We start from the raw sequence: 14,639 nt of genomic DNA on the forward strand, positions 1-14,639 counted from the left end.
TGAAAATGCCCCTCCCAATATTCAGAAGTGAAACAGGAGCACAAAAATGTTCTGCAGAAGACGAACAGCAAAAACTGGAGACTGCCAAGGGGATATTGATGTCACTGGAGTCACACGGGTTAATAATTTATTGAGGACCCCATATGTACTGACTAAATATGGTAGTTCTTTTTCACTGAATTGCATTTTAAAACCTTACAGTTTCGATCTTTGGTATTTAACCAAGTGTGGAACTTGTGCAGTTTAATAAAATCCCCACTCCACAACATAAAAACATTTATCTATCTTTTCCATGGATGGATGATCTCTAAGATGTTCCTTTTCAAACCATGCAACAGAAAGGTTAGCTATATCAGAGGCCATACCGTACCCTTTAATTGTTGAAAAATAGTGCCCTGAAAATAGAAATAATTCTTAGTAAAGGGAAATGGATGCCAGCAGCAAGATAAAATATGTGGGTATTCTATGAAAAGTGGATCTTTATGCTAATGTGTCTCTAATATGAACGGCCTCATTCTATGGAATATTTGTATAAAGTGAATTGATATCAAAGGTGACTATGTAAAGTTATTTGTAATATCAGCCTCAAAATCATCTAAAAGATTGATCATATTGTTAGTCTTGTATATAAGATTTTGTGTGCTATCTGGAAATGGCTCAATATTAGAAACTTTTGGGACCCTTTTACCAAGCCACGGTAAAAAAGTGACCTGCGGTAGTGTTGGCGCATGGGATTGCCATGTGCCAGGCCACTTTTTACTGTGGCGGGAAAAGGGCTTTTTTTGTTGTTGTTAATGGCCATGTGCTAATATCAAAATTAGTGTGTGACCATTTACTACCTATTTAGTAGGCAGTAAGGGCTCATGTGCAAACCCAGTGGTAATTATGCAATGTGCCCTTACTGCCGGGAACACCTACTCCCCACCCTATGCATTGGAAAATAAAAATGATTTTCTAGCACAGGAAATGGCGCTGGGCACCTGAGCACGCCTGTGTGCTACCTCTGTGGTAGCCCAATCACCACTTGATAAAAGGACCCCTTTGTCTTTGTGGATCAATTTTTAAGATCGTATGTATCATAGATCACCAAACTTTTGGTGCACATATTTGGGCCAGCTCTATGGCTGTTGTAACTGCTCATAACTAACATAGGCACGTATTTTTCATCGCTACACTAGTATTCTATAAAGAAAAGTAGCCACCTCTGTTCCTTTATAGAACAGGCTCCTACCAGGTTGCCACTTAAAGAAATACCCCCCCTAATGTAGCCACAGGATTGCTTTTTTTTTTTTTTTTGTTACATTTGTACCCCACGCTTTCCCACTCATGGCAGGCTCAATGCAGCTTACATGGGACAATAGAGGGTTAAATGACTTGCCCAGAGTCACAAGGAGCTGCCTGTGCCTGACTTGGGAATCGCACTCAGTTCCTCAGGACCAAAGTCCTCCACCCTAACCACTAGGCCACTCCTGGTGCATTTTGTATGGTAGCTATATTTACCCCTGGGGAAAATGGGGATAGTCCCAGAGTGGGATTTGATTTTTCAAATCTCCACATGGATCCCGACTGCATTTTGTTTTGTTGTGGGTAATTTTTTTGTTTTTGTTTTTTGTAACCACAGATATTGTGGAAGCTAATTTTCAGAAAGAAACTACCCAAGTAATTTCCCTTCAAAATCTAGCTTGAAGGTTCATGAATGCAAAAGTACCCAGCAGCCACCAAATGGCCTCCTACACATGGGTAATGAGAAAGGAGGAAATGAAAGTTTTGAACAGAGAGAACTAATACAGGGAAATGCATGCTGCTGGTCATAACAGATAGTCTGGGAAACACAACAGATAATTTCAAGATGCATGCAATGATCTCATGCCAAATCTAGTTTCATTTAGACAATGTGTTTTTTCTAGCGAAAACAAGTGCCGGTACTCAAATGGCCAGGCCAGTAGCGTAGCCAGAGTTTAATTTTTAGATGGGCCTGGAGGTGGACTGGGTGGGCACAGGCCTCGCATTTCCTCTCCACCCGCTACCACCCCGCCCCCTGCCGCCGCATTTCTTCTTCCTCCGCCCGCCATCGCATTTCCTCTCCATCCGCTACCCCCCCCCCCCCCCCCCCCGCAACAGCCCCCTGCACATGGTCAGTTCTGGTCATTTTTACTGCCCTCAAGCGCCGTTCTCCCTCCAGCACCAGCGATTCCCATAGCCAGCCTTCTGCCAGCGTGTGTCGTCGGAGCCTCTTCTCAGGCGCGTCCCGCCTACTCTGCAACTTCCTGTTTTCCGCAAAGGTGGGACGCAGGAAGTGCCTGAGAAGAGGTCCCGACGACGTGCGCTGGCAGAAGGCTGGCTATGGGAATCACCGGTGCTGGAGGGAGAACAGCGCTTCAGGGCAGTAAAAGTGAGCAGACCACACAGACGGGGAGAGCGGGCAGAAAAGGCTGGGCCTGGGCCCGTCCAGGCCCACCCATGGCTACGCCCCTGGGCCAGGCCACCCTTTAGGGGTGGGGTGATCACTGAGGGACCCACCCCACCATAGCCAGGCCCCCAGCAACCAGTCACAGAATCTATGACATGGCAGAATTGGTCTGTAGAGCCTGAGCTCTTTCATTAAAACTTGGGGATCATGGGTCACTTTTAGCAGACAATGGAAAAGGTGCCGATACTCAGTACCCCCTCAAAAAAAGCCCTGCATTTAGAAAACATAATATATGCTGGCATACAAACATATTAGCCATGAATTTGATCAAATAAATGAATCAAACCTGGAAAAACAAAGCACCCCATTACTGTTGGAATGTACTGTGTTTAACATGCATTGCCTGTCAGAAATGTTTTTTCTCTGTGATTACTCTGTGACCTCTGATGTGAATTACTTAGAGAGGTCACACCCATGCAACTTCCTGTGGGGGTTAGGCACAGCACATGGAGCTCATGATCTCTCCTAACCTGGTTACCTGAGAGAATCTATGGTGTGAGCATCCATTACCATCTAAGCACATGGAAAGAGCTGATAATCCAAATGTATAGTATTATGTATATATAAGCCTGTCTGAATATAATCTAACTACAAACTGTGAGTAAACAGATGTTTTGTTACTTCAACTTTAAAGTGACTCAGCAGTGAATTATTCTGGGGTGTATGAGAGAGATGAAGAAAAGAAATTAACATTTCTAAAGCTGAAGCTGTGTGTATAAAATCTGCTAATTATTTACTACAAATAATCCAACAAAAGGGTTATGGGCCCAGGGTCCAGGAATTGAAAAAGAAGAGAAATATTACCAGGCAGTAAAAAAGCCACATTTTTCTCTTAAGTTTTAAAAGAAAGATTCAGTCTGTCTCTCTCTCCCCCCACACAGAAGGCAAGGCTAAGAAAATGGCTGAGGGAGGAAATTCACCATTTTTCTACTCTCTCAAGGTGCCTAAATTAACTGAATTTAATTATCAGCAGTGGGAACTAAGATTCATATGTCTCCTTCAAGCAAAGAAATTAAATATATGCTTAGACCAAAACAGAACAGCTGAAAATATGGCTGAATGGGACAATGCAAACTATTATGTGAAGTGCATGTTTTTGGAAGCTCTCTCAGAGAAACAAGCCATATTAGTGGAGGGAAAAGATACACCAAAGGACATCTTATATAAACTGAGAACTATGTATGCAACTACATATGCAAAACAGCAACCAATTTGGTTAGCAGAGTTGAATGAAACCAAATTAAGGGATAAAAGTAAATGTAATGATCACATTATGCATCTTATGTCTTCATTTCAAAAGTTAGAACTTTCTGGAATTCCCATGTGTGATGCATTGAAAAGAGCATTTCTTTTTACCTCACTATCAAAGAAGTTTGATGTTTTTAGGTCTGTAAATGAAGCCATTGAAGGGCAATCTTTTGAACAGGCAGCATCAAAACTGAGGCAGGAATGCATAATTAATGATTCTGAGGAGAAGTGTTCTCAAAGTCAGTCAGAGAGAAATGAAACAAATTTCTTGGCAAAGAACAGAGGAAGGCGGAGCTATGGGAAAACTCCACCCAAGGGCAAGCTGATTTGCTATTCATGTGGAAAGGAGGGACATGTATCTAAATGGTGTAAGGAAACACAAAACACTCCCTCTAGCTCACCTAAGCCAATGGAACAAAAGAATTCTCCAACCAGGAAATGTATGAAGGACAATAATAAACATAACAGCTTTCTAATGGCAGAAAAATCTTTGACTATGGTAAATAATAATTCAAAGGAAAGTACTTGGATTTTGGATTCGGGGAGCACATGCCATTTAACCAATTCTAAGGATTTCTTTCAGGAAATGTGTCCAGAAGAAGGTATTCTTAAAACTGCAAATGCAGGGACTACTCAGATCCAAGCAAAAGGCATTGGATTCTTAAAATGCAAAGTGTCTAATGAAGTTAAAGAAATTCCTGTAAGTGATGTCTTGTATATTCCCCAAGCAGTTTGCAATATGCTTAGTGTATCTACATTAGATAAGGGATTTGTGATTCATTTTGAAAACAGTAAGTGCACAATCTCTAAAAATGATGAAGTGTATGCTGAAGCTTTTATGCATAATGATATTTATAAACTGAGCATTTCAGGTGAAGCCTCACATCTGGCGCAAGTAAGGAAGAATGATGGTAAATGTAGTCTGGAAATCTGGCATCGCCGCCTGGGACATCGTGATTTTAAGGTGATCCAGGATCTTTACAGTAGGCAACTAGCCACAGGCATTCAGATCAGTGCAGATACTGGTAAAATGGAGAAATGCATAGACTGTGTTACTCAAAAAGGTGTAAGACCCTCATTTCCTGCATACACAGGAAATAGGAGTAATAAAGTACTGGACTTAATACACAGTGACTTATGTGGACCGTTTAATATCCCATCATTGGGAAATAACAGATTTGTGCTAATATTCTTGGATGATTTCTCTAGATACTGTGTGGCCTATTTGCTGAAAGAAAAAAGTCAAGTCACAGACATGCTGAAGAAATACGTAGCCATGGTGAGCAATAAATTTGAAAGAAAACCAAAGGTTCTTCAGACCGACAATGGTGGTGAGTTCACTTCACAAAGCATGCGCACATTTCTAGAACAAGAAGGCATTCAGCATATCACAACAGTAGCTTATACACCAGAGCAAAATTCTGTTGCAGAGAGAAAATTTAGGTCACTTGTGGAAATGACCAGATGTATGCTGTCAGATAGCAATCTCCCTAAAAGACTATGGGGGGAAGCCATTCTCACAGCAGTGTACCTACAAAACAGAATGCCAACTAAAGGCGCTGAGCGCACACCACATGAGACATGGCAAGGTAGGAAGCCAAACCTGTCACACATAAGAACATTTGGAAGTACAGCATATGCTCATGTACCAAAGCAAAGAAGGCATAAGCTGGATTCCACAACAGAAAGGGGCATTTTAGTTGGCTATGCTCCAGGACACAAAGGATATAGAATTTTGAATCTGAAAACTGGCATTGTTGGCATAAGACATGTTACATATTTTGATGAAAACAAAAGGGTTGATAAAGGCTGGATTATCCCAGATGAGCCTTATCATCCAGAATATGAAACTAGAACCATAATAGACATGCCAGTGTATATAAATGCCATACCAAGGCAGATGTCTGAAAGCAACTCATCTGTATCTAACGAGGAACAGGCAGAGGAAGCAGACACAGAAAGGATCATTGAAGAAGACAGTACAGTTGGAGAAGGGGAATCAATTGGAGAAGGACTCTCAGATTTAGAGGATGCAGAAAGGTCGGACCAACCTGTTGTCAGACGCTCATCCAGGGAAAACAAAGGTGTTCCACCCCCAAGACTGTGTTACCTAACAAAGTCAGCAGAAGCTCAAGAGCCCTTAACATGGGATGAGATTGAGAAAATGCCAGCAGAAGAAGCTGCTGAATGGCATAAAGCTGCACAAGAAGAAATTGATGCATTGCATAAAAATAAGACTTGGATTCTTACAAAATTACCTCCTGGCAAGAAAGCTATAGGATGCAAATGGGTATTCAAGTTAAAAAGGAATGCACAAGGAAAAGTGGAAAGGTATAAAGCCAGATTAGTCGCAAAGGGATATCTTCAAAAATATGGAGAAGATTTTGATGAAGTGTTTGCACCTGTAGTGAAACACACGACAATTAGAACACTTCTGAGCATTGCAGTCTCAAAAGGCATGCAAGTCAACCACATTGATGTGAAAACAGCATTTCTTCATGGAGATATAACTGAAGACTTGTACATGGAACAGCCAACAGGTTTCATAAATACAAAACAAAGACAGCTAGTGTGTAAATTAAACAAAGGTCTTTATGGATTAAAGCAAAGTGCAAAATGTTGGAATGACAAATTGCATGAAATATTGACAAATTTAGGATTTAAGCAAGGTGAAGCAGATAAATGCTTGTACACTAGGTGCAGAAATGGACAATATGCATACATTTTAGCTTTTGTTGATGATCTGCTCATTGCAAGCGAAAGTGAGCAAGAGTACAAGGACATTGTAAAATATTTAAACCTGAATGTTGAGATAAAAGAACTTGGTAATGTGTCATACTATCTTGGTATAGAAATTGAGAAACAAAATGATGGTTCTTATCTTCTAAGCCAGAAGCAGAAAATAAATGAGCTTATTGAAAGTTTAGGTATGCAAGATGCCCAAGTTGTAAGCACTCCCATGATCACTGATTTTCTGAAGGATGAAACAGTAAGAGAACCTTTACCAGATAACATCCAATATAGATCAGCCATAGGTAAGCTTTTTATATCTGACTACCACATACAGGGCTGATATAGCAAATGCAGTAGGAATTTTGAGCAGAAGGGTCAGCTCACCTACCAAATCAGATTGGATTGCAGTTAAAAGGATGGTAAGGTATTTAAAAGGTACCATTGATTGTAAATTAAAGATTTCAGCCAATAGTAATCCAAAACTAATATGTTACTGTGATTCAGATTGGGCAGGGGATCATTCTGATTATAAATCCACAAGTGGATATGTGTTTATGTATGGAATGTACAAATTTCTTGGGCCAGTCATAAACAAAGTATTGTGAGTCTGTCTTCTACAGAAGCTGAATATGTGGCCGTATCAGAAGCATGCAGAGAACTGATGTGGATTGAAAAACTTTTGCTGGATTTTGGAATAGCTGAACAGAGACCAATCCAGATAATGGAAGATAATCAGAGCTGCATCCGACTGTCACAGAATGACAAGGTTCAGTCACGCACCAAGCACATCGCAACGAAATATCACAACGTGCGAGCATTGGCGAAAGAAGGGGTCATCAGTCTACACTATTGTCACACCAGTGAGATGACAGCTGACATCATGACCAAACCATTACCCAGAGAACGTTTTGAGAATCTGCGAATAAAGCTTGGACTTTGTATGAATTAATAATTGCATGACAGTTATGCATGAGAAGGGGTTTGTTGGAATGTACTGTGTTTAACATGCATTGCCTGTCAGAAATGTTTTTTCTCTGTGATTACTCTGTGACCTCTGATGTGAATTACTTAGAGAGGTCACACCCATGCAACTTCCTGTGGGGGTTAGGCACAGCACATGGAGCTCATGATCTCTCCTAACCTGAGAGAATCTATGGTGTGAGCATCCATTACCATCTAAGCACATGGAAAGAGCTGATAATCCAAATGTATAGTATTATGTATACAGTGGTGGAAATAAGTATTTGATCCCTTGCTGATTTTGTAAGTTTGCCCACTGACAAAGACATGAGCAGCCCATAATTGAAGGGTAGGTTATTGGTAACAGTGAGAGATAGCACATCACAAATTAAATCCGGAAAATCACATTGTGGAAAGTATATGAATTTATTTGCATTCTGCAGAGGGAAATAAGTATTTAATCCCTCTGGCAAACAAGACCTAATACTTGGTGGCAAAACCCTTGTTGGCAAGCACAGCGGTCAGACGTCTTCTGTAGTTGATGATGAGGTTTGCACACATGTCAGGAGGAATTTTGGTCCACTCCTCTTTGCAGATCATCTCTAAATCATTAAGAGTTCTGGGCTGTCGCTTGGCAACTCGCAGCTTCAGCTCCCTCCATAAGTTTTCAATGGGATTAAGGTCTGGTGACTGGCTAGGCCACTCCATGACCCTAATGTGCTTCTTCCTGAGCCACTCCTTTGTTGCCTTGGCTGTATGTTTTGGGTCATTGTCGTGCTGGAAGACCCAGCCACGACCCATTTTTAAGGCCCTGGCGGAGGGAAGGAGGTTGTCACTCAGAATTGTACGGTACATGGCCCCATCCATTCTCCCATTGATGCGGTGAAGTAGTCCTGTGCCCTTAGCAGAGAAACACCCCCAAAACATAACATTTCCACCTCCATGCTTGACAGTGGGGATGGTGTTCTTTGGGTCATAGGCAGCATTTCTCTTCCTCCAAACACAGCGAGTTGAGTTCATGCCAAAGAGCTCAATTTTTGTCTCATCTGACCACAGCACCTTCTCCCAATCACTCTCGGCATCATCCAGGTGTTCACTGGCAAACTTCAGACGGGCCGTCACATGTGCCTTCCGGAGCAGGGGGACCTTGCGGGCACTGCAGGATTGCAATCCGTTATGTCGTAATGTGTTACCAATGGTTTTCGTGGTGACAGCGGTCCCAGCTGCCTTGAGATCATTGACAAGTTCCCCCCTTGTAGTTGTAGGCTGATTTCTAACCTTCCTCATGATCAAGGATACCCCACGAGGTGAGATTTTGCGTGGAGCCCCAGATCTTTGTCGATTGACAGTCATTTTGTACTTCTTCCATTTTCTTACTATGGCACCAACAGTTGTCTCCTTCTCGCCCAGCGTCTTACTGATGGTTTTGTAGCCCATTCCAGCCTTGTGCAGGTGTATGATCTTGTCCCTGACATCCTTAGACAGCTCCTTGTTCTTGGCCATTTTGTAGAGGTTAGAGTCTGACTGATTCACTGAGTCTGTGGACAGGTGTCTTTCATACAGGTGACCATTGCCGACAGCTGTCTGTCATGCAGGTAACGAGTTGATTTGGAGCATCTACCTGGTCTGTAGGGGCCAGATCTCTTACTGGTTGGTGGGGGATCAAATACTTATTTCCCTCTGCAGAATGCAAATAAATTCATATACTTTCCACAATGTGATTTTCCGGATTTAATTTGTGATGTGCTATCTCTCACTGTTACCAATAACCTACCCTTCAATTATGGGCTGCTCATGTCTTTGTCAGTGGGCAAACTTACAAAATCAGCAAGGGATCAAATACTTATTTCCACCACTGTATATAAGCCTGTCTGAATATAATCTAACTACAAACTGTGAGTAAACAGATGTTTTGTTACTTCAACTTTAAAGTGACTCAGCAGTGAATTATTCTGGGGTGTATGAGAGAGATGAAGGAAAGAAATGAACATTTCTAAAGCTGAAGCTGTGTGTATAAAATCTGCTAATTATTTACTACAAATAATCCAACAATTACTAGCCCTGTGATTGATATATGCTTGCTCCTTAGGGCCCTGTTTACTAAGCTGCGCTGTAGCATTTTTTTTAGCATGTGCTAATGCTAGGGCCACGCCAATTTTTAGCAAGCGCTAAAAACGCTAGTTGCACCTTAGTAAATAGGGCCCTTAGATTGTAAACGGAGGAAAACTTGTGGTTCAGGCTAAGTATTGTAAACAAAGTGGAATTACGAATTGTTACTTGTGGCTAGTGGTCAGCATTACTGGTCACATTCTACAAAGTGAATGACGAGAGAGGGCAATTATTCACATGACACCAAGAAATATGGACCCCAACCATTTACTTTAACTTTCTGACAATATTTCCTTTCTGACTATATCAAGACTATATCAAAACGGTAACGGAATTCAAACATGCGTGGGATAAACATAAAGGAATCCTGTTCAGAAGGAAAGGATCCTCAGGAGCTTAACCGAGATAGGATAGCAGAGCCGGTAGTGGGAGGCGGGGCTGGAGGTTGGGAGGCGGGGATAGTGCGGGGCAGACTTATACGGTCTGTGCCAGAGCCAGTGGTGGGAGGCAGGACTGGAGGTTGGGAGGCAGGGATAGCGCTGGGCAGACTTATACGGTCTATGCCAGAGCCGGTGGTGGGAGGCGGGGATAGCGCTGGGCAGACTTATACGGTCTATGCCAGAGCCGGTGGTTGGGAGGCGGGGCTAGTGCTGGGCAGACTTATAAGGTCTGTGCCCTGAAGAGCACAGGTACAAATCAAAGTAGGGTATACACAAAAGTAGCACACATGAGTTGCCTTGTTGGGCAGACTGGATGGACCGTGCAGGTCTTTTTCTGCCGTCATCTACTATGTTACTATCAGTTGATCCCAAGGTGAAATCTTGTGTCACAAGGCACTGAAGCCTAATTCCATTTCGTACTGATTGCCAGCAGGTCTGATTTCAGTTCCTAAAGAGGAGCCCAGTGCTACAGAAATGTTGTACTGTAATACTGATTAAATTTTTTGCAGGCTGCACTGGATCAAAGGGGGAGCTATTAAAAAAGCCTGATATATGTGGCTTTTGAGCCGCAGAGGATCACAAGTGAAAGAGAGACCTGCACTGTCTGTAAAGCCTGCCCCTCTTGCTTTCTTGAATTCTGACTGTTTTACCTCCTTGGCCACAGCTAGGAGGTTATTCTGTGAAGAAGTTTTGCCCTGTGTTACTCCAGGCATCTATTTCCTTTAAGCCTCATTTCACTACCTCCTGTTCTAAAACTTTCTTTTCTCAGAAAAGGGTTTGCCTCTTGTGAATTATTTATACCTCTGAGGCATTGGACTGTTTCCACTGTATCCTGGAGCAAAGTGTTAGAAAGAAAGACCAAAGGCAAAATGAGATCATATGATGCTAAAGAGATTCCTTTAGTTAACATTGGATTATATCTTTGTAAGATGCAGCAGCATGAGGCCACATTCCAGGCCCCTGCCTGGCTAAATCATGCTGAACATCGCTGGAGGGGATATTCAGGCACAGCTAGAAGCGGTCCCGGAAGGAAATTATGTGGGCACTGCAACATCCCAGTGGCTAACTGGGCAAGTAGGACCGCTTAAATAGCATTCTTAACTTTGCCCTGTTAGCTATGCAGGTACATCACTGAATATCAGCCATACTCGCATAACTTCCAGCTATCGCCGCTGACCCAGATATTAAATTCCAGTTCCCAGATGGCCTGGCATTGAAAATCCAGATGTAACCTTTGCCAGTGGCAGTCATTGTTTAAAAAAAAAAAAAACACTCACCACCACCAGCTGCATGTGTGAGGTCTGCATCTTTAGACAAGAATAACATGACAAAGTACCACTTTGCCCTGAGGACTGTGTCACTTGTTCTTTGGTCCTTTACAACAGCTAGTCCACCTTTCATGGAAGCGCTCTGGAACCTAATGGCATTCCATAAGCATATTCTAGTCAATATTCAGCTGGTGTTGGTCAGGGTTTTTTTTTTTTTAAGCACTGAATTAGACCTAGATGTTAAATGACAAGCTATGTCTGGATACTGGCATCAAATATCCTGATCTCATTGGACATGTGCAGGTCTCAGCCCATATTCAGTATAAGATGCTTATATGGGTTCTGGCTGGATATCGGCTGGGACCCCGCCTAAAGGAATCAATCATTTCTCCCTCCCCCCTCTACGATTCTCCCTTACAACAGCCTCCCCCATGAACAGATCTTTATCCACATCCCCTCAACCACCCACCTGTACGCCCCCCCCCCCCCCCCCGGCCTACCTTAAGCTCCCTGATTAGCCAGTCCTTTGGTGTGCTTCTGATGGTATGGTATTGATTCTCTCTGGCTTGGTGTGTGGTCTACTGGAGGAGGCAAGACATGAGCAAACCCCACTCACTCTTGCCCATAGTGGCTCCAGATATAAAATGTCCGCTGCTAGCTCTAGCAGCAGGAGTTTACTCCTGCCCAGCCTACCCCACTAGACCATCAGGGTGTTTAAGGTATGCCTGGGGGTAGGTGAAGGAGGGTCTGCTATTGGAGGGAGGGTCAGGCAGGGGGTCTATTCATGGGGGAGGGATTTATGAGGGTCTTCTGTTGGGGTATTGGGAGTAAGGACCACTCGTGATGAGGGTTTGGGACAAATAGGAGGTCCTTCCCGTTGTGGGGGCACGAGAGAGCGGGTGCCCAGTAGTTTAGCGGGTTTTGAGTGCCAGCACCCACATAGCTAACTAGGCAAAGTTAGGACCACTTTTGATACAGTCTATAGTAGCATGAGCAAGGGCAGGCCTGGAGCCTTGAAAAACCGCAACCATACCAAGGTTTAAATGTGAAATACAATTCACTTTATTTATGTGTGGGTAAATGAGTGACCTGTTCCCTTCACAGGTCAGGAGAAAACAAACACAAAAATCAGTCTATAAAAAGTTCTGTCCCGTGGCATGCATAAGTCTCTCTCTTTCTAAAGGCAGCACAACCAGCTTGGTTTGGGCCTGGGGTCTTCCAGTATTACACTTTTGTCTTTCCAAAAAAAAAGTTTTAAAAGGCAGCACAATTGGCCAGGCTTGGCCCTTAGTTTAAAAGTTACAATTTCGGCAGAGTTCCAAGATAAACGTGGCCTACCTGAGTACAGCTTCTGCAGCTTATACTTCTGCACTAGAGGCATAGGGTGAAGCAGTGGCTACCCTAGGCAATCTGCTGCCTGAAGCCGGCATGAGATACCACCTCCGCGCAGCCATGGTCTGGCATCTCCCCCCTTCCCTCCGTTTACTTTCTTTCTTTTCCAAAAGGCAGCAGCGGCAGTGATTCCCGTAAGATCTTTTTTTTTTTCCAAAGGGCGGAAGTGGCATTGACAGTGATTCCCATAGGCTCTCGCTCTACTGCGTCCTATCTCTGAGGAAACAGGAAGTTACATCAAGAGGCAGGCGCAGTAGGGTGAAGAGGCCAGTGCCGGAGGCAGGGCAGCCTATGGGAATTGCTGCCTCTGCTGCCTTTAGGAAAATAAAAAAAGGTGGTAAACATGGGGAAGAGGGAAGGGGGAGATACCACTCCATGGAGAGTGCCACCTCAGTTAGCCTAATGGTAGGGCCGCTACTGAGGTGGAGGGCTTCTCTGAGGGCTCTGTTCAGGGTTGCCAGGTAGAAATTTTTTTTCCAGCCCAATCCGGGCCAGAAACCAGCCCAAAACCCGCCCAAACACAAACCCCGCCCCTGACACCCCCACCCCCGCGTCACCGGCCCCGCCCCCGCCGTCACCGGCCCCGCCTCCCACGTCATCGGGCCCACCTCCCCGTCATCAGCCCCGCCTCCCACGTCATCGGGCCCGCCTCCCCGTCATCAGCCCCGCCTCCCACGTCATCGGGCCCGCCTCCCCGTCATCAGCCCCGCCTCCCCGTCATCGGCCCCCGCCTCCCACGTCATCGGCCCCGCCTCCCACGTCATCGGCCCCGCCCAAAACGTCACTAACCCCGCCCAAAAACGTCACTAACCCCGCCCCCCGCGGCCGAAAAAAATCAAAAAGCCGCCCAAAAAGCCGCCCGGAAGCCTAAAAAACCGCCCAAAAAACCGCAACCCGCCGCGGGCAAAAATTTCCCGCGGCGGGTCGCGGAAAACCGCCCAATTGGGCGGTAAAACCGCCCACCTGGCAACACTGGCTCTGTTCTGAGGGTTTTTATCCTGCCTTGGCCATGCCCTCTCTGCTCTGCACCTGCTGAGTCATCGCTTCTGTACTCCATGGCCTGCCTTTTAAGGTGGCTCTGTAACTGTGAGGGACTACTGTTAAAGAGCAGTGGTAAGTTCCTATAGACTCTCACACAGGCCTACATGCTTGGTTTGCTCAGATAGCTTAAGTTCTGATGGGCCCATCTTCCGCATATATTTATATATTACAATAGAAGTGTCTCCTTTTTTGTCACATGAATTTATATAAAGTGGGTTAAAGCACTGGATACAAGTCTAGAAGGTAGCACAGCTTCTGGTGCCTCACTCTTCACAGCTCTGCCAGCAGCCGAAGGAGAAAACAAGAGTTTTCTTTTACTAAGAATACATTTTTTGCTTCCTGTTTGGAAAGAAAAATGAAAAGTATATTTGCATTTTCCCCAGAATGAGCTTCAACTAATAGAGGAACAAAATGGAGAATTTCTGTCTTGTTACTGCTATCCTGCAGGAGCAGGTCGAGTACATTTACACTCTTGTCACGAGCACCGACTAAGCATGAGGTGGTGTTTCATTAAGGTTACAAGCAGGTTTGTTATATTAATTATCTTGTGCTCCCTAGACCCTCATTCTCATGCTGTCAGTTCACAAGACTGACACTATAACAGGCACGCAAACAAACATTGTTGTTTCAAGCCCATAGAGGTTAAACGCACTCCCTACAGAAAGCTCAGAGCTTGTTGTACTGGTTGGTATCAGAAGCCATCAATCTTCACCTGATCTTGTCTCCACAAGGGATGAGAACAGAATAATGGTGTACAGTCAGCAGACTACAAGTTGGTATAGAGCATTCAAGCAGAACCTACAAATTAACAGCAGGAAAAGGTCCCCAAGCAGTCTGCTAGTCCGCTCTCTCCCTTGGCAGTACCTAAGCCAGGGCTTAATTTGTAGGCAAAATGGAAGTGGAACAGTGGAGCCCTGTGAGGGAACAGGCAACAGAAGGGGGGGGGGTCAGATTAGGGAGCTGAGAGACACTTATCCC

Source organism: Microcaecilia unicolor, chromosome 6 (assembly GCF_901765095.1).
Source record: "Microcaecilia unicolor chromosome 6, aMicUni1.1, whole genome shotgun sequence".
Classification (NCBI taxonomy): domain Eukaryota; kingdom Metazoa; phylum Chordata; class Amphibia; order Gymnophiona; family Siphonopidae; genus Microcaecilia; species Microcaecilia unicolor.